Raw genomic sequence first — 20,202 nt, 5'->3', positions numbered from 1 at the left:
AATAAATGGTTTCGTTGTCAAGACTGGGATCTGCATAAAGAGATGGTGATGTCGCATCACTTGAATCCAACTAAGAAGGAGATCGAAGACTTGTTCGATAGAAATATCCACGAATTCGTGGCGCAAGAGAATAGGAATCTGTGATTAACGAAATAACAGTGGTTGGACAGATATCCACACAGAGATACATGAAATCTTCTTTTGTTCCTTCCCGGTCGAATTATACGAGTGGATCGCGAAATTGGCAGACAGCCAAGGAAGGTGGAGGCTTGACAGTCCAATAGTCTAGACCCCAAAGTTAGTGCAAAGATTAGAAGCCTCTGAAGATAATATCACATGCGTTGTCGATCATTGGATCGATCATATCATAGGAAGATTCGTGACAGAGTTCATGGTCGATACTTCGGTCAGTTACAACGAAGCTGAGTGTCGCTTCTTCAAGGGAGGTAAGTATCTAAGGTCTTTAAATACTTCGATTAAGATGCTCTTGTGTGAAAAGCGGGTTATGCAACTACCTTGATGTTTGGAGCTACGCGAAGTGGAAAGATCTTCAGGGATAGAGGGAAAACAGGCCCTGAATATAGCCTGTTGATTGGACCTCCTCTGAGTAACGACGAGGAAGCAGCACATGATTCTCCATAGAGGGTTGTTCAACTGATAATACAAGGGTTCCTGCAAATACCCCATCCACCCACACCACCTCCATCTTCACCTCCACCACATATGCCTTCACCCACACCACCACCACCTTTGCCACCATCCAATATGGTGAATTCAGTAAAATTGCCTGTGTTCAAGGGATTGGGAACTGAGGACTCAGACCAATTTTGGTTCGTCGTGAAGGTTGTATGGGAAGCTCAGGGTATTACAGATGATCAAATGAAGAAATCAACACTGGTTACTACTTTGCAGGAACATGCATTAACATGGTACATTAAGTACTGCATTGATAATCTTATGGTTTCATTAGCAGATATTCAGACCGTGCTAAATAAGGAATTCAGCAAGCCCAAATTTGAAGCTCAATCAATTGTGGGGTTCAAGGAGATCATGATGAAGCCTGGTGAGACACCCTGGGATTTGGATTAGAGTTTGAAGTGTACAATCTACGAAGCCAACATGAATCTTACGGATGGGCAGCACCACGAATGGTTTGTGGCTTCGCAACTGCCTCGTCTAAGGGTTGCTTTGTCACAGCAAAAGATTGGAACCCAGGTGAAAGCCCTGGAGATTGCAATGAGATTACACAAGACACTGATGCAAGATGCTAATTTAGGGGTTCAGCAGACTCACACGCAGTCACAGAACTTGTGCCTAGAATTTCAAAGTCTGAAGAAAGATAAAACAGTTTGGCCAGAGGTGCGCGAAGAAGTTTGGTGACTATAGTGCAAAAGTCAGGGGCATGACAAAGATCATTGTGCAATCTTCGCGAATTATGTTGCAACATGGGGACCAATTCCTCTGAGACTAAAATCTCAAGCAGATCCAAGTACAATGCCCGCGCTATGGTGTGCTATCTGTCAGGCAGTTGGAAAACATGCGACAGACAATTGCCATTTGCTGCAGAAATTTATACAGACACCGCAACAACTCTTCTGCAACTTTTGTCAATCAATGGGTCATGATGAGCGTAATTATCGTAGTTATGATCTAATGATGGATAGAACGCCTGCATATAGGGTGCAGGCAGAAACCCGACCTCTGGACCACGGCGTTGGGGGAGCGCAAGGCGAATATTAGGGGCACGGACAAGGCCGAGGTGGAGGAGGACCTGGTAAAGGTCGGGGACAGGATATTTGTTACAACTATGGAGGACTGGGACACTACGCACGGGATTGCATGAACCCGACACGTATGTCATGCCGATATTGTACTTAGTTTGACCATGCGATAGAGGATTTCCCTATATTATTAGCTAAGATACACGAAAAGGGGGTGCAGCCTCAGCAGTCGACTTAGAACCTGTAGATGATGAGGGTTGAGTCTCATGAGGAGGATCCTAAGGTAAATATTATGTTGTAGAGTGGAATGATGATTGGTGAAGATAAGGGGAAGCAGCCTGAATAAGGTGAATGGGTCTACAAAGCACCAGAAAAGGAGATCGGGTTTGATCTAGAGCACGCAAGGGAAACGTTTATGGAAGAAAAGAAAATCTTCATTGAGGCCTCTACCTCAGGAATCCAGGATAAGCCAACTGAAGAGATGGACCCTTCCATGCTTACTACATTCTTAGATACCTATATAAAGTTATTGCGTAATAACAAGGCTGTGAAAGGACTGCAGGAGATGATAAATAAGTGCGCCGGAAAAGAAACCGCTCCTGAGGAACCGCGCGTAGTCAGGAAGATTGGTAAGCATAAGGCAAGAATGGGGCGTGAGATGAGGCTCACTGCGCAGATAGGATAATATGAGATGTATCAAGTTATTCTAGATCTAGGGTCAGATGGGAATGTTTTACCTAAACAGACATGGAAAAGGATGGGGAGACCTGCGTTGCAGTGGTCTCTAATTCAATTAAGAATGACAAATCAGCAGAAAATCATCCCCATGGGAAGATTGCAGGGAGTAATAGTTGATATTGAGGGCGCGAGCGCATTGACTGATTTTGAAGTAATAGAGATTGTGGATGACATAAATCCCTACCCTGTGCTCCTTGGGATTGATTGGGCTACTGACATGAATGGGGTAATCAATTTGAAGAAGCGGAATATGATATTTGAGAAGAAATCTCTCTCCATAGTAGTTCCCCTGGACCCTGCAGAAGGACCGCGCTATACTAAACCAGTCCGCGATTATGAAAGCAATGAAGATTTGGACCAAATTATAAGATAACGGTGCGAGATCAAGATTGAGTGAGTCCAACAACAAATGGACGCATTTCCCGGGACCGCAAAAGTTCCTCCACATCATATTCAGATAAGGAGTTGGAGCACTAGCAGAATAGACTGCATGAAGTATCTATGTTGCGCTATAATGTGATGACCAAGTCGTTGCACTGTGTATCATCGGAGGTAAGGAATTTTCCCTATTATGATGGTTTAACTAAAGTTGACAAATTTTTGGATGCATTCGAAAGGGAAGTGCCAAAGAAGCATCGCTTCTAGGCCTTGGATTGGGCGCTAAGCGCTACGCCTACGAGATGGTGGGGTACGCACAAAGACAGTTTTGATGATTGGCGTGTGCACAGAAAGAAGATGATATTACGGTTTGGTCACCCACAAGTGCGGCTAACAGATAAATATGATGGAAGGGATGATCCACGCGATCACCTGGCCAAATGGACTAAGGTTTATGGAGCGGAGCCTCAGCTTGAATGGGTGCATATGTTTTGTCATACTTTGGATGTAATATCAATGAATTGGTACTTGGAAACAGAGCTCCGCCATGGCACTGAAGAATGGGACGTTTTGCAACAGGGATTCTTGATGACATTTAGCTTTGAGGATGGGTTTGAAAGTATTGATGAGGCATTGCAGGAAGTCAAGGCAGCAATCTTCAGAGTACCACAGGATCCCTTGGACTTAATTCAACTGGATTGGACCACCCAGCTGCGCCACGCGCTGGAGTGCTACAATGTGATTGTCGAAGAAGATGATGAGGATCCGAGGAACACTAACATCCCAGAGACTGAAGGTCACCGCAAAGTTGAAGGACCTCAAATTGAAAATCTAGATATCGTTGTGCCACTAAAAACAAGACAAGTGAACATTGAAATAGAGGCGGAGCCAAAATTTGCAAAGATTTGGGACTACTGGGATGATGTAACAGTAGATAAGGTCGTTGAATTGCTCCACGAATATCAGGACTTGTTCCCTACAAAGTTCTCATACCTAAAGGGAATAATAGGGGACCTGGGAGTTATGAAAATTACGTTGAAACTGAACATGAAGCCGATCAAGCAGAGGCCTTAACGCCTCAATCCAAAGTGTTAGAGTCAGTATTTGCATACATCCATCAGTGATCAAAATCCATTTTTTATATCATATTAGTGTCCCGTTGAAATTTTTTGCATTCCACTTAGTTCATCATGCCATAATTTACTCATTGATGGTAGCTCAAAATCCAAAATCACTTTCCCCTCTCAAAAATTTGTGTTTGCTAGTCCACCTTCATGTGCCTTGCTGACCATCCATTGACCATGAAGGCTTATTTCATCATGTTTCATATCAATCAAATTCACCTGAAATTCAGTCATTTAAGGTTCCATTAGGTCATCTAGGTTTTATTTTCCCAAGGTCCAATAAATCACCATCTCACTGCATAAGGTCAGCAAAATAGGAGATTGAAGCAAATAATATCTTTTTCCAGTTAAATAAAGGTTTACAAGAATGTAACCATGGTTACTGAAAGTCCCAAATTTAATTTCAAAACGGAATTCATTCCAATTTGTAAATTTTTACTTCAAAACAGATCCAATATAATTTATTTTCATCTATGTAATTTTATGTCTAGTATATGTAATAAGTCACTATTTCAGCTGTATACTCAATTCCATTTGCCAATAGTATCCGAACAAAGGTCATCAAGATTGCCAAAAGAATCATCCACCAGTTAAAAGAAAAAGGGTCAAAAAGTCAAAAGAAAAGCATTAGTGTGAAAGTTTGAAAAGTGACATGAAACATTACAAAGTGGGTGTGCAATTAATAAATCAAACTCATTTAAGTATAAAAGGTCTCAAGACATCTATGCAAACTCTATTTGCACTCCTACACTTTCAAAACTCCTGAGCAAAGGAAGATTTTTGAATTTAAGGCGAAATTGGGCAAAACAGAGCCAGAGGGCGCGTTTAGACAAGGAAGGGCATGTTTGACTAGGTCATTACACATCTGCTAGAGATTTCAGTGCATTTTTACACGGTGTTGCGCTCCTGTAGCTGAAGGGCGTGTTTGACTAGGTCGATGCGCGTTCACCTAGGAGGACCAAAGACATGCCAGAACGTCCTCCATCGCCACCAAACTTCGAAATTTGTCATCACACACTTCATTAAATGAGGTAGGTGGGAAAATATATTCATCCCTCCCCTCCATTGTTGATATACATAGGGTTTCTTAGTCTTTGCTGTCATTTTTAAACTCAAAACCCTAGTAACATATTTCACTCTTAAATCACATTTCCTAGCATTTCATTACCACTAATATCACTTAAAGACTATCCACTATTTGCTCCCTCATACCACACATTCCCATTTCCTCCTCATCATATCTCATCACATCATTCCATATTTCCCACACCCACAGTCCATTTTATCATCTCCCTAGGGTTTTGACAGCAATAACTCATGGCAAAATAAGAGCACAGAGGTCAGAGTGAGGAAGAAAAAAAAGAGAGGAGGTGATATAAAAAAGGAGGAAGAATTATCAGACATGGCCAACCAACACTAGAGAACTCATGGAATCTCCCATCACTATGGCAATCATTAAACATATGGGTTGTTTCGAGTTTTGTGAGAAAGTGGAAAGGATCCAGCATCATCTTGATTTGACCATATTATTCATCACCAACCTCCATGACAACCAGGCAAACCTTGTTGGTGTTCCCTTCACCATATCTCCTACTATTATATCAGTTGCCACTAGGATCCCAAATATTGGAGAAAAATGGTTCAAACAAGGAGAATTGGATCGTTACTATTATGAGCCATATCTTAAACCAAGCTACAAGAATGAGAGAAAGAGGATTTTTCCTTTCTCTTACCTCCTAGACAGATATGTTCCCATGATGAAAATCATCATGAAGTACTTCACATGTGAGGGTAGTTTTTCTAGACTCTATTCCTATCATATTCGGTTACTCATGCATTTCACAAGAGTCAAATTGCTCAATCTACCCCACTATCTTTACCAGTACATTGAAAAGATGTCATTCATTGCCCGAAGAAAGGATTATGATCATAAAATGCATAGCATCTTTCACCACTCTCTCATCAAAATGATAGTCCTACACCATCTTGATTAGCTTAACATTGCATGGGACACTTTCATATCCAATGAGATTTTCACAGTCCCACCTATTCAGCATGGCCAAGAAGCACCTTCGTCTTCTCACCCATCCACCTCTATTCCTCCACCTCAGCCCATACATCTTCCATCTTCATCTAGTGAATTAGCCACACCACCACCTCCATCATCACCATTTCATGAGCCTATTCATTCACCTGGCAGGGATGAAGGCAGTGGGCAAGAGTATATTGATCATGGTGAGAGAAGCAAGCCCAAAGGAGCTAGTTTAGGTACCTTGGCACATACTTATCAGAGAGGGCATAGGAAATTTTTTGTCCCACTTATTGTGGGAGGGGTCTTGCTTTCTTCATCGACAAATTAGGTATAGAAGGGTAAGGAAAAGGTTAAAGAGGCAGAGATCCAGCAGCATGAGGAAGACCTCCATGAGATAGAGCATGATTTTTAGTTAGTTGATTTAGATGGGCATGATGATAGTGAAAGCATAGCTATTGTCATCAAGGAGAAGAATGCACTCATAAGAGAGCTCCAGATAAGCTTGTAAAGGGCCAAATACATTATTTCCTACTATGAGCGGGAGAATACGCAATTTGAGGTCAAACATGAGCTTACGGAGATTCAGCTCAGAAAAGCAAAGAGAGAAGCTACAAAGGATAAGGCCTTACTTGATGAAGCATATGGATAGTATGGTGAATAGTTTGATGAACAGGTACCGAGAAGAAGGCCAAGGACTAGAGGCCTAAAGAGAGCCTTGGAGCTAGAAAGGCAAAAGGAGGCAAAACTAGCCAATGAGCTCACCTTGAATGAGCAAATTGACGAAATGATAAATGAGAACTGGGAACATTGGCTTGAGAGGGTAAATGGCCATCTTGAGAACCTCTTATACAAGGGGAACAAGGATGTTTAGATTCAGAGAAGGATGACAAAGTATTATGCCATGAGAAGCAAAATTGCAAGGGCCAAGCTCAAAAGAGCTCATGCAAAAATTGAAACCTTGACCAAGCAAGAGGAGAAAAAGAGGCTATATATTCTTGCTGAGGCATCACTCCAAGCCTCAAACATATGATCATCTATCAGCCCACCAATTTTTACGACTTTTGAACAAATTTTTCAAGTCATGATTTTCTGTGTTTTTTGAAGTATTTTTAGCACAGTGAAACGGTCAAACGTGTAGCACCTTGGACACTGCGCTCTTTTTTGGAGCATACAATGAGAAAATGGTTAGAATTTTTGGATTCAGAGTGATGAGGACATGCACCTTGTGAATTTTCTAAACATTTGGAGGAAAATTGGTCAGCCAAAAGGGTCAAAAACCATCAAAAAACCACCTTTCTGCCTCTTTTTTGGCCTGGTCACTGTGCGTTTACCAGTCTTGGGAGATTGGAATTTTGGCATGGAAAATAACCTCCAAATTGAAAATTGAAGGCATATCTGGAAATTAGACTCGAAGGGCTTTCCAACAAGCTATCTTGGAGTAAATTTGGACATTGAGAAGACATCCAAAGTAGCCCTGAAGTTGAAGGGCGCGTATGACACTAAAAGGGCATGTTTGACAGTTCAAGGGCGCATTTGAAAACCTTCTACGTTTTTCACTATTTCACTCTAAACTCACTTTCACCTAAGGGGAATTGATGTTTTACTCATTTAATTGATCAAGATGATGTAATTATTATGTTTTTTACTGTTATCTAGGGTAAATACATCAGTTAAATGGCCTACATGGCATGTAATGAATCAGTTTGCTAGAGTTAGGGATGAGTCACTTTGACCACCCTACACTCTAGCTATCAGTTCATTTTTTCTCGCAACTGCTCCTCCTCTCATGGATTCGACCCCTGAGGCTAGGATGATTTTTTTTTAGGCCCATATTATGTATTTTCTTAGTCATTTCACAGGTTGGAATCAGTTGGATGTTTGTCTATTGATCAGAGACACTAGTGTAATCAGTATTTGGAAGAAATTAATAAATGAGTTGAAGCTATTTTGGTGGAATGCCTGTGGTATGGAATTTTGACTGAGTTTCTTCTTATGTTTCATATGTTTTAATGGTTTTTACTCCCATATTTACCTTCACTTCTATGATATGTTGATTTTCAAGTTGATAAGCAGAATATATTTTATATGCTCTGTTTTGGGGAAATCTACATATTTTGTCCAGTTTCTTCAGTTTAGAAAGAATACATGCTTGTCTTGCTCTTTCTAGCACCTCACCAGTCTTATCCATCTCATTTCATAACCTTAAAGTGTTTGAGTGCCTACCTACCTTGCTCCATCAGATGTCTGCAATCATACCTTCATTTGCCCTAACCTAGCCTTTTTTACCTAATCCTCTTCCAACAACCCAACCAAAAATCAAATCAAACAACCCTCTGCACTTTACATCTAGCCTAAAACCCTAAACTATCCATCCCTCCTGGCTGTGATCCTTTGGAGAGAGCCCTCTCCGGCTTGGTAGGGCTAGCTACCAAGCTAAAATATTGGTTTGTGGTTACCTCAATTGGACTCTTCCTCAACCTTGGAGATCCAGAGGAGTGATAACATACTGGCGCCATTGTTGGGGAACGAAAGGTTCATTTTCCCTGGGTGTACGACTAGTTCACATTGGATTTTGGTCCTCTGGATGATAGGACTAAGCTTCACTAAGGCTGATTTAGTGATTGCAGTGCCTAGATTGTAGAAGTTGGCCTCAAGGAGACAACGAGGCAAATTCTGCATCCTGGTCCAGTTGATTTGGTTGAAGACAATCAGAGCTTGTTCAAAAGAAAAGATGGGTACATATCACAAGTTCGATCAGACTTCCTCCCATTGGTAAGCTCTCAATCATTACCAAGTTCAGATTTCGCTATTGAAGACTTTCCTTTAAAAATAATCTATGTTCAGCGCAAAGTCTTAGATCTAATCCTATTGAGTGTGACCCTGTTAAGATACTGGCTTTTAAAAGATACACTAGGTCAAACCCTGACCCTAATCCTCCTTCTTCGGTTGATAACCCTGAGAGGTTGTTGATAAAACCTAATTTCCCTATCCTTAAGACCGAAACCCCTAAATTGGAAAGGACCACTTCCTTGCCAGATAAACTACATAGTATCGAGGATATAACTTTCGACATTAAATTTAAGTTATGCTTGTTTCGATCAAAGTCTGAGTCTAGTCTTACTGAAGAAGTTTTTGATCCTATAAATTTTGACTTATATCTTTCTGACTCAAAGTCATTGTTTAATCGACCTTCTGCTGCTTCTCAGTCTTTAAAACTCGAGCATGAGGTTTGGTCAAATTTTGACAAACTTCAAAGCCTAGTGGATCAGTTACATATCACTGCTGAAAAGGCTTATATTCAGTATCAAATTGAGCTTTTATCTTCCGCCACACCCTCTACTACACCTCCAAAAACATCAACCTCACCCCTTCATCTTCATCTCAACCAACACAACCCATTGTAGTTCCCATCCACCATTCCCCAGGAGTTATGGCGAGATTTTCACCTTTAGGGTTACCTAGTCAGTTGGCAGCATTACCTAAGACCTATGGCCAGAGGCTTCCTCTGTTTGATGGCAGCCCAGGAGTAATAGCATAGCAACATATTGATAAGATGGTTGATTTCATTGACTTAGAGGAAGTCGATGAAGATGATGCTAAAATGAGACTGATAACTCAAATTTTTTCGAGAGACGTGAAAAAATGGTTCTGTGGTTTGGCAGTAGGCTCTATTAATTCTTCATCCAGACTTAATGAGTTGATTTTAGCCAGATGGCGGGAAAAGAAGAATCCATTGCAGATCTTGGCGGAATACAATACCTTGAAGAGGAATCCTAATGAGATGGTTCAGGAATTCACCATAAGATTCAATCAGGTCTACAGTTCTATTCCAAACAACATGAAAACTCCACATGATTTGGCACTTCAGCATTACCTGGATGCTTTTGATCGAGAGATGGCCTATCAGTTGAGGGAAAGGGATCCCACAACTCTCAAAGATATGCAGAACGATGCAATAAATGTGGAAGCAAACTTGATGATCAAGAAGCCTCAATTAAAACATGAGAAACCGGAAAAGAGAGTGACAATCAAAGAAGAACCTTCTGCTTCTACCAATATGAAACTAGATGCATTAATCAAAACCATGGATAGAATGGTTGACCTGATGATAAATTCAGCTAGATCTCCAGAGCCACAAGTTATAAATCCTAACTTCATAAATCAGCAACAACCTCAGTACAGGATAAAACAAAGAGAGCAGAAGGATTATGAAGCATCGACATCTCAGCAGCCTATTTGGACACCCTTACAAAAATTATGATCAAGGAGAATATGATGATGAAACAGAACCGATTGTTGAGGAAAATCACTTCTTTAGGGAAGATCACCATCCCATTTTCTTGACTAAAGATGAGAAATATGTCGAGAAGGTAGAGGAGCCTAAAGATGACGACTACATACTGGCAAGTGACAATGCATTGGAAACCCAAACCAATGATTATCAAAGAGGATATTTGAATGCTCTCAGTTCTCAGCAGAATCAATATTCTTTGAGGAATAGAGATGTCCCAATCACTTAGAAAAGGACATCACAGTAGAAAGACACCCAACAAAAATCAAATCCTCAAGGAAGTCAAAGCAAAGGTAAGGAGCTGGCAGCAACCGATCAAAGTAGAGCGAAACAACAATCTACAAGTAGTCTGAACAAGGATCATGACAGCCAAAGGAAGGATCAGATACCGAGAGATCTGCCCAAGAAGAGAGACAATGTCCAAAAATAGGTAGATAAAACTAGCTCTTTCAATCTAGAAACTGAAATTTCAAAGTTGAAAGTATCAATCCCTCTCACTGAACTTGTCAAAAATAACCATTACAAGTCCGATATAATTAAAATGCTTAAATTTGATCCTATGTCTGACATGGTTAATATTGAAGATGACCAACCTGAATTGATTTTTGGTCCAGCCATAGATGGTCAGTCAAGTGATAGTGATGTTCCTCTGTTTTATCTCAGTTTAAGAATTCACCAATTTATTCTTCACAACTCCATGCTTGACTCCAGAGCCTCTCATAACTTAATGCCAAAATCCATCATGGAAAGGTTGGGTCTAGATATAACTTGTGAGTATCATGACTTGTATTATTTTGATTCTGGAAAGATTCATTGTCTTGGTCTAATTAAAGACTTAGTAGTATCTCTAGATCAAATCCCTGCCCAGAATGTTTTAATGGATGTGGTGGTAGCTGATATACCACCACGGTTTGACATGTTATTGTCGAGATCTTGGGGAGAAATATTAAGAGGCAAGCTACAGTTAGACTTCTCCTATGCTACCATCCCAGTTTTTGGGCAATTGAGAAAGTTGTACCAAGAAAACAAAATGAAGTTTATGATAAATAGCAAGGAGAAACCCAACAATCATCCCATAAATGTTGTACATACAGATTTAGAATCATTTATTTTTTATAATGGTAGTGGACTGAACGATGTAGATAGTCAGCTTGTAGAGATTAAAGATGTACCATATATTTTCAACACTATAAGGACAGTTTCAAACCAAGAAAGAGAAGTGCTACCTGTTTAGTCAATTTAGTATGTCCTAAATTGCTACATTAATTATCAATCCGGGAGTCGTAAACTGATGAAGTGTGGCGCACTATATGTGCAAGACAACCTCTTTCTTACTTTTTATTGTTTTCAATTTTTATTTTGTTTTGGGGGTTTTATCTTCATTTATCTCCTAATGTGAATGGAAATCCTATCCCTGAGTTTTAAGAATACTCTAGAAGGCAAGTATGGATATAGATTTTAAGGCAATTATGTCCTCTATAATAATTTCCAGAACTTAACACTTCAGAAGGTCTTAAAACATACTAGTAATGAAATTAGTACTTGAACAAGAATGGAAATATGCTGCTATTCAAATCAAACAAATAATGAACTATTGATCATGAAATCACTATCTCTGCTGCTTATCTAAATACAGGGAAAAAAAAAAAGAGTTAAGCTACTGCACTCAAACAAATCAAAAACTGCAAACTAATAAAAGTAAAATCAATTCACTTCATTTATAGTCCGATAGCTCGCCAAGTAGTCTTTTCAGGGTTAAGCTATGGCTCTGGAGATAACGTCAATAATATGAGGAATTGATATCTAATTGCAGAAAAATAAAACTAAAATCAAATCACATCATTCATAGTCCGATAGCTCGCCAAGTAGTATTTTCGGGGTTAAGCTATGGCTCTGGAGATAATGTCAATGACATGAGGAATTGATATCTAATTGCAGAAAAATAAAGCTAAAATCAAATCACATCATTCATAGTCCGATAGCTCGCCAAGTAGTCTTTTCGGGGTTAAGCTATGGCTCTGGAGATAACGTCAATGATATGAGGAATTTGATATCTAAACTAACTAACAAAGCAAATGAATAAAACTGAAATCAAAGCATAATTGAAATTGAAAAGATAAGAAAAGCAAAGTCAGCAGAGAAGCTAATCTCATGTCACTAGTTATTGTAAAAATTGTATGAAAATGCTCGGGTCTAGCCTATCCTGAAACACACACTGATCAGTGTTAGCAACAATATATAATTCTTGAAAAATCATGTACAGGAATGTAACGTTAACATCATAACTAACTTATGAAATATACACAGGTGAACAAATTATGAAATATGTGCAATGGAAATAAGGAAACAACACATAAAAACTTTACAGAAAAGAAAACAAAACCTCAGCTAGCAGGGGCCCTCTGCATGGCCTTGGTCAACACGCTATCAGTCTGGAATTACGCTCACATAGTCATATAAAACAGAGTTTTATTATATTGCAAAACAAAGGAAGACTCCTCTCGTTACAACAGTAGGACCAGTTCACGGCACAGTACAATGACTAACAGCAAAACGACATCAAAAACTAACTCTACATGTGTTTGCAAATGCGTTATTTATAAGGGAAATTACATAACAGTTTTCCAATGAAACTACTTCAGCAAAAGACACATAAAAGACAGCATCCATGAGCTTAGCATGATGGTTGCCAAGATCATTCAATCTACCAAAAGGTGGTTGTTGGATTTGCGTCGTGGGGGCAGTCTACAGCTGTCAAAATGTGTCCACGGATCTAGGAACGGTCTCGGACCCTTTACGTGTTGAAACAGAGACCTGTTTGCCATAGAACTCCTTCGTTTGACCACCGTTTGACCAAGGGCTTCCTTTGCGAATTTGGCTGAACCAATAGGACCTGATCCATGTCCAGATCATTCCTGAACTACCCACGTGCCTCGTTTTTCTTGATGACACCTGTAACCTAGAGATCAACAAAAACAGCTGCGAAAAGTCGAATCAGCTGCGGAAAGTGGCTGTATTCCACAGCTAATGAGCAAAATCTAATTCAAATAGAAAACACAAAACATAGTTAGAAAACCACTTAAATTCTCTTTTAGAATCAATATGCAATGATATTTGATAGCTTATGAGGTACTGGTGAGGGGAAAAAGTCTAGGAAAATGTGTAGGAGAGATGTAGTTTCAGGGCTCAACATACCCCCACTGTGAAGGTGTTGCATGTCCTCATGCAACCAAAACTGTGATCACCCTTCCTTTAGTTCATGTGTTTTGAGACCTCTGCCAACACATCCAGCCTTCTTTTCTTCTTTCTTGGTACCACTATCATCTTAGGCTTCCTCATTAGGCACTTGAATTTGAGGTTGATGAGAGCTCTGCTCAACCTCCTGTTCTTTTTCTTCAATTTTCTATTTTTCTTCTGCCATAGCCCGAGATGAAACATGGTGTTTTCATGAATAATCTTATCCAACCTGCTCTATTCTTTTAATGTTTCATTTTCTCTTTTGATGTGTCTATTTAGGACCTACAGTTCATAAACTTCCTGTTTTAGTGATTGGATTAGAGCTTCCTGGGTTGTATTAGGCTGGGCAGATGAAGTGCCTTGATCTGTGGCAGTTTTCTCCAACGTCTCAATATAATCATACATTTCTTGCTGGGTTGGATCTATCTCAGGTGTAGTCTTCCTTGGGCTGTCCCCAAAATCTGGTTGAGAAGGATTGATCTCAAAATCTGGCTGAGAAGGACTGATCTCAAAATCTAGCTGAGGAATAGGAGTATGGTGTGGGCCACGGCCAGGAGGGATTGCTGGAGGTTGTTCCAGTGTTTCCCCTCCTAAATCAATGAAGTGGGGCCCTTTAATTTGTACTTTCCTTAGTTTTCCTTTAAGTTTGGAGCTCCTCCTTAGATTTTGTGAGCTAGTGTCTTCTTTCTCCACACTCTGTTTTTCTTTCCCTTTCCTCTTTGCTGCAACTGATTGTTCCTGAAGATAAACTAGTCTTTCAGAAAGTATTTGGTGGTCCTCTTCTGAGGAAGGTTCTGGGGTTTGATAAACAGCTTCAATATTTCTTTTCCCCTTTAATTTTCTTTGCTTCCTAACCTTAGTTCTTTCCTTCCTACTTTCAGACAACTTCTCTTCTTTATTAGTTTCTTTAGCTATGTTAGTAGGAGTGTCCTGAATTCTCACACTTGTTTTCCTTCTCCTACTTTTCCTTGTTGAGCTGCTCTCGGGTGTTTCAGGTGGATCTTGAAAGAAGTTTCTAACCAAAAACTATTCCCAGGTGTCCTTCTTTTCCTTCAACTGTTTTTCAATCAAAATTTTTACAAGGCCGTGATGGTATAGGTGGGGTTCTATGTCCTCCAAATTATTTTGTACAGTTATGGACATCTTTTTCAGACTATTCAATAAAAAGTAAGGCAAATTGATGGTTTGATTTTCTAGAAAATTCATTAGCAACCAAGTGTGGTACATATACATGGACCCGAACCGTCCTTCACATGTAATAAATTTTTGGATTATCAATAATAATCTAGCCCACTTTTCTTCTAAAGCAGAGACAGGGATTCCACGTTTGAAAATGGTTATATCCATACCTGGATTGCGTAGGATAACCCTCCAGGCCCTCTCATCAAAGCTTTTATTTTTGAACCATCGTTCCCCCTCCTATGGGAGTTCCGTTGCTGTAGAGATAGATGCCTCTGTAACTGAAAATTTAAGGTCTCCAACCTCAACTTCCATGCCATTAAAAGACCTCGTAAATGTCTTCGTAACTTCTTTGTTGTAGCCTCTGAATTTCTGGATGAACTGTAGCCATTGTGCCTTCCTTAGTATGCTTTTCAATTGTGGATACCCCTCCATGAATTTGGGCCCTTCCGGTTCTGCTCTTAGCAAAAGACCCATTCCTTCCTCCTGCCTTAAAATACGTCTGAGTGAGTAATGGATTGATGGAGGTGAAACAGCTGTGTTAGCGGGGAATGGAGAAGGTTTGTGGAGAAAAACCAGTGGTCGTAAACGAAAGAGCAGATACAGGTAATGGGAATGAGTTCACGGGGATATAAACAGGCCAGAAATAACAAGCGGGATAGTATGGGAATAGAGTGAACTCGGCTTTTGAGATAGACGGCTACGGAATAAGCGTGACCACGTTCTCAAAATGGTTGCGGATTGTGCGGCAGGACAGAGCCGTGATCAAATAGATTACGTCCTCATAATTACCCGGTTTAGCAGGTGGAATGCCAACGTACAAATAAACACGAGTTAAATTTGGAGGCGGATCATGAGGCCGTTAAATTAATGCAAGGTTCATGGAGAAATCATGTAAAGGTCATGGAGCGGTTATGGAAACTATCAATTCTAATCATTACATATAATGGAGCTGTGGTTTCATAACCATATAGAATGTGCCTTTTAAAATGCTATTTGAAATGAATCTTACTCATACCTTGGAATTTTTGCCACTTCCATCCATTAACCTTTGATTAGCTGCTTCCTGTTGGTGCTTTAGGTGCTTTATATCTTCAAAATATTTTCCTTTGTCATACCTACACTTGGTTTTCATCATTATTTGGCTAACATCTGACTGTCAGTGCTGAATAACAGAGTGTTAGCTGCAGAATCAGTTTCTAGCTACGGAAACTGACACAGTGAACATATGACTGAATGGAGATGGATGGAAATGAATGATGACTGAGTGAATGATATATGGAAACTGGTCATGAAAGGAATTTTATTGACGGAATGAGATGATGAAATGAAATGAAATGAAATGGAGTGAAGAGAAATGAAGTGAAATGACATGAAACTATGAATAAAATGAGGAAAGAGATTTATTTTTTTTAGAAAATATAGGGCATCAAAAATTTCTGATTTTTGCCCTGTATTTTCTGTATAAGACTGCCAATCAGTGATTGGTTTTCAGGCTTATACAATTTTTATTTTTATTTATTTATTTATTTTTATTATATATATATATATATACAACAAAAAAGGACAAGGACTAGGCTGGTGGAGAAAAATGGAAAGCAAAATTATGGCAACTAGGAAGCCTACCACTCACAACTATAAAGATGGAAGTGTTGTTGCCCCTAGCCTTCTACAACCTATAAGGTTGACACCACAACAACTAGAAGAAAGAAGAGCAAAAGGGCTTTGTTATAGTTGTGATAGCAAATACACTAAAGGTCATAAGTGTGTTGAGAAGAAATTATTCTACATAGATTGTGAAGAGGAGGAAGAAAAGGAATAAGAAATGTCAAAAGAAGAGGATATACTCCAGGAACAAACCCTAGATAAATCAATAATGAATCCAACCATATCTTATAATGCATTGGCTGGAATTACCACTCCTCAAACTATCAAGATAGAAGGACCTATCAAAAAGAAAAAGGTAATAGTGTTGATTGATTCAAGAAGTACCCACAATTTTATTCATTCTAAGATAGCAAAAGAATTGAATTGCTTCCTATATCTAGCACCAGAGTGTCAAGTGATGGTAGCAAGTGGAGGAACGATAAATTGCTCTGGAAAGTGCCATAATATCAAGCTATCAATGGGAGAATATGTATTGAATAGTCCAATGCTTTCCATTCCAATGGGAGGTGCTGATGTTGTACTAGGAGTCCAATGGCTACAATCCTTGGGTACAATAGCTTTTAATTTTCAAGAACTTTTCATGAAATTTTCTATGGAAGGAAAGGAAGTTGAATTAAGCGGTATTGCAGGGAAACCGGGAAAGATAATCAGCTCTAACAGTATGACAAAGCTTCTAAAAAAGGAACAACGAGGTGTAATTGCACAACTATGTTCACTAGATGTTTCCACATCGAAATCATCTATTTCTCCAGATCTCCAAAAAGTCTTGGACAATCATTCCAAGGTATTTGAGACTCATAAAGGTATCCCACCTATTCTTGATCATGATCATGCTATTCATTTGATTCCAGGAAGTGTTCCTCCAAACATCAAGCCGTACGATATCCCTATGCCCAAAAGAGTGAAATTTAACGTATGGTTGCAAAAATGCTAGAGGCTGGTATAATTCAACCTAGTCAAAGTTCTTTCTCTGCTCTAGCAGTATTGGTGCACAAGAAGGATGGATCATGGCGCATGTGTCCGGATTATAGGGAGCTCAACAAGCTCACTATTAAAGATAAGTTTCCCATTCCTGTCATTAATGAATTACTGGATGAATTGCATGGATCAATTTACTTCACCAAGTTGGATCTTCGTTCAAGATATCATCAAATCAAAATGAAGACTAAAGACATTCTGAAAACAGCATTTAGAACTCATGAGGGTCATTATGAATTTTTGGTCATGCCTTTTGGCCTTACCAATGCACCTTCTACATTTAAAGGTTTGATGAATTCCATTTTCAAACCCTTCCTTAGAAAATTTGTGTTAGTATTTTTTGATGATATACTATTCTACAACAAGTCTTGGAAGGATCATGTTGAACATGTTGATAGGGTGCTACAACTATTGGAGGAGAAACAATTATATGCAAAAAGATCCAAATGTTTCTTTCGAGTACAAGAGGTGGAATATCTGGGTCATATTGTATCTCATGAAGGAGTTAAGGTAGACCCTAGCAAAATTAAAGCCATTAAGGAATGGAAAATCCCCACATCCATAAAGAATCTACGAGGATTTCTTGGGTTGACATGGTATTATCACAAGTTTATTAAGAATTATGGGAGAATAGCAGCACCTCTAACAACATTATTGAAGAAAGATGCATTTTCATGGACTCTAGAAGCAACAAAGGCCTTCAAACATCTTAAAGAGGCAATGTGCCAAGCACTGGTCTTAGCTACACCGGACTTCACAAAAACCTTTATTGTGGAATGTGATGCTTCAGGAAATGGAATCGGTGTTGTTTTAATGCAAGATGAAAGACCCATTTCTTTTGAAAGTCGTCCAATCAAGGGAAAGTTTTTACACAAAGCTATTTATGAGAAGGAAATGTTGGCAATACTACATGCACTTAAGAAATGGTGACCCTACCTAATGGGAAGACGCTTCAAGGTAAAAACGGATCATGATAGCCTTAAATACTTTTTAAAACAAATATTATCCTCTGAAGAGCAACAAAAGTGGGTCACAAAGATGTTGGGTTATGACTTTGAAATCATCTACAAAAAAGGGAAGCAAAATTTGGTGGCAAATGCACTCTCAAGAAAGGATGAGGATGTGAAAGCATTGTTGTGCGCCATTTCTATTATCCAACCAGATTAGATAAATGAAGCAAGGGAGGAATGGAAGAATGACGAAGAAGTGTGGGCACTTATTCGAAAGTTACAACAAGATTCCAGTACATCTGATACATTTAGCTGGAAAAAGGATTCATTATGGTACAAAGATCGCTTATACCTCTATAATAATTCCCAACTCAAACAAAATATTCTTATGGAATTGCACACTTCTCCCTTAGGAGGGCACTCAAGATTTTTCAAAACTTACCAAAGGGTTAAGAAGGAATTTTTTTTGGGATGGCCTTAAATCGGATATTCAAAAGTCTATGGTGGAATGTTTGGTTTGCCAACAAAATAAAGTTGAAACAATTAAGACCCCGGGTCTATTACAACCTTTATCCATTCCAAGCCAACGTTGGGAGGAGGTTTCAATGGATTTTATCACAAGTTTACCCAAGTCTGAGGGAAAGAGTGTCATCATGGTGGTAGTTGATAGACTTACCAAGTATGCACACTTTTGTGCATTATCACATCCATTTAAAGCCAGTACAGTTTCTACTACATTTATGGAAACAATTCAAAAGCTACATGGAAACCCAAAGATTATTGTAAATGATAGAGATCCCATTTTCACTGGAAATTTTTGGACAAAATTATTTTCTTGTCTTGGTACTTAGTTAGCTCATAGCTCATCTTATCATCCTCAATCTGATGGGAAAACTGAGATAGTAAACAAATGTTTGGAAGGATATCTTCATTGCTTTGTGTCTGATAAACAAACACAATGGGTCAAATGGTTACCTCTGGCTGAATGGTGGTATAACACTTCCTTCAATACAGCAACAAAAATGACCCCATTTATGGAACTTTATGGATATCAACCACCATCCATCACATCATATTTAAGAGAAAATTCTAAGGTTCAAGCAGTGGAACATCACATCGAGCATCAACAACAAGTCCTCCAACTCTTAAAGGATAACCTCGTGTTGGCGCAGAATAGAATGAAACAACAGGTAGATCAACATCGCAGCGAAAGAAGTTTTGATGTAGGTGACTCGGTATTCCTATGGCTACAACCATATAAAAAAATATCTCTTAAGCAAGCTAAGAAGGATAATAAATTATCACCAAAGTATTATGGTCCATACAAGGTGTTGCAAAAGATTGGTACTATGGCATACAAATTGGAGCTTCCTACAGCTTCTCGAGTGCACCCAGTTTTCCGTGTTTCATGTTTAAAGAAGGTTATAGGCGACAAGCTCCTAGTTCAAACAATATTGCCAGAACTTGACGAGGAAGGAAAAATTATATTGGAACTGGAAGCAGTCACAGAAACAAGAACTCGACATCTACGAAATCGATCAATTTCGGAGTATCTCATCAAGTGGAAGAACTTATCTGCTAAAGATTCCACATGGGAGGATGAGAATTTTATACAGAAGCATCCAGAACTACTCAAGCGTTGAGGACAACACTTTTTTGAAGGAGAGGGGCATGTTAGGTCCCTATAATACTAGTGATTACCCCATTACTATTGTAGTTGTATCCCTTATTAATATTTTTGTGCCCCTATTGTCCCCATATTGTTATTATTGTTCCCCATAGAATCCCTCTATTGTTATTTTTGTGCCTTTATATTATTATTGTTAGGTCGGCTTGGTTATATTGTCACCCCTTAGAATCCTATATATAAAAAGGAGGTTTTGTCATTTGAATCATCCAAGAATCA

The sequence above is a fragment of the Pinus tabuliformis genome, chromosome Q, assembly GCF_031772625.1.
Source record: "Pinus tabuliformis cultivar Carrire ecotype Pingquan chromosome Q, CPIR1, whole genome shotgun sequence".
NCBI classification, from domain to species: Eukaryota; Viridiplantae; Streptophyta; class Pinopsida; order Pinales; family Pinaceae; genus Pinus; species Pinus tabuliformis.
Note: the sequence above shows the minus strand (reverse complement) of the source record.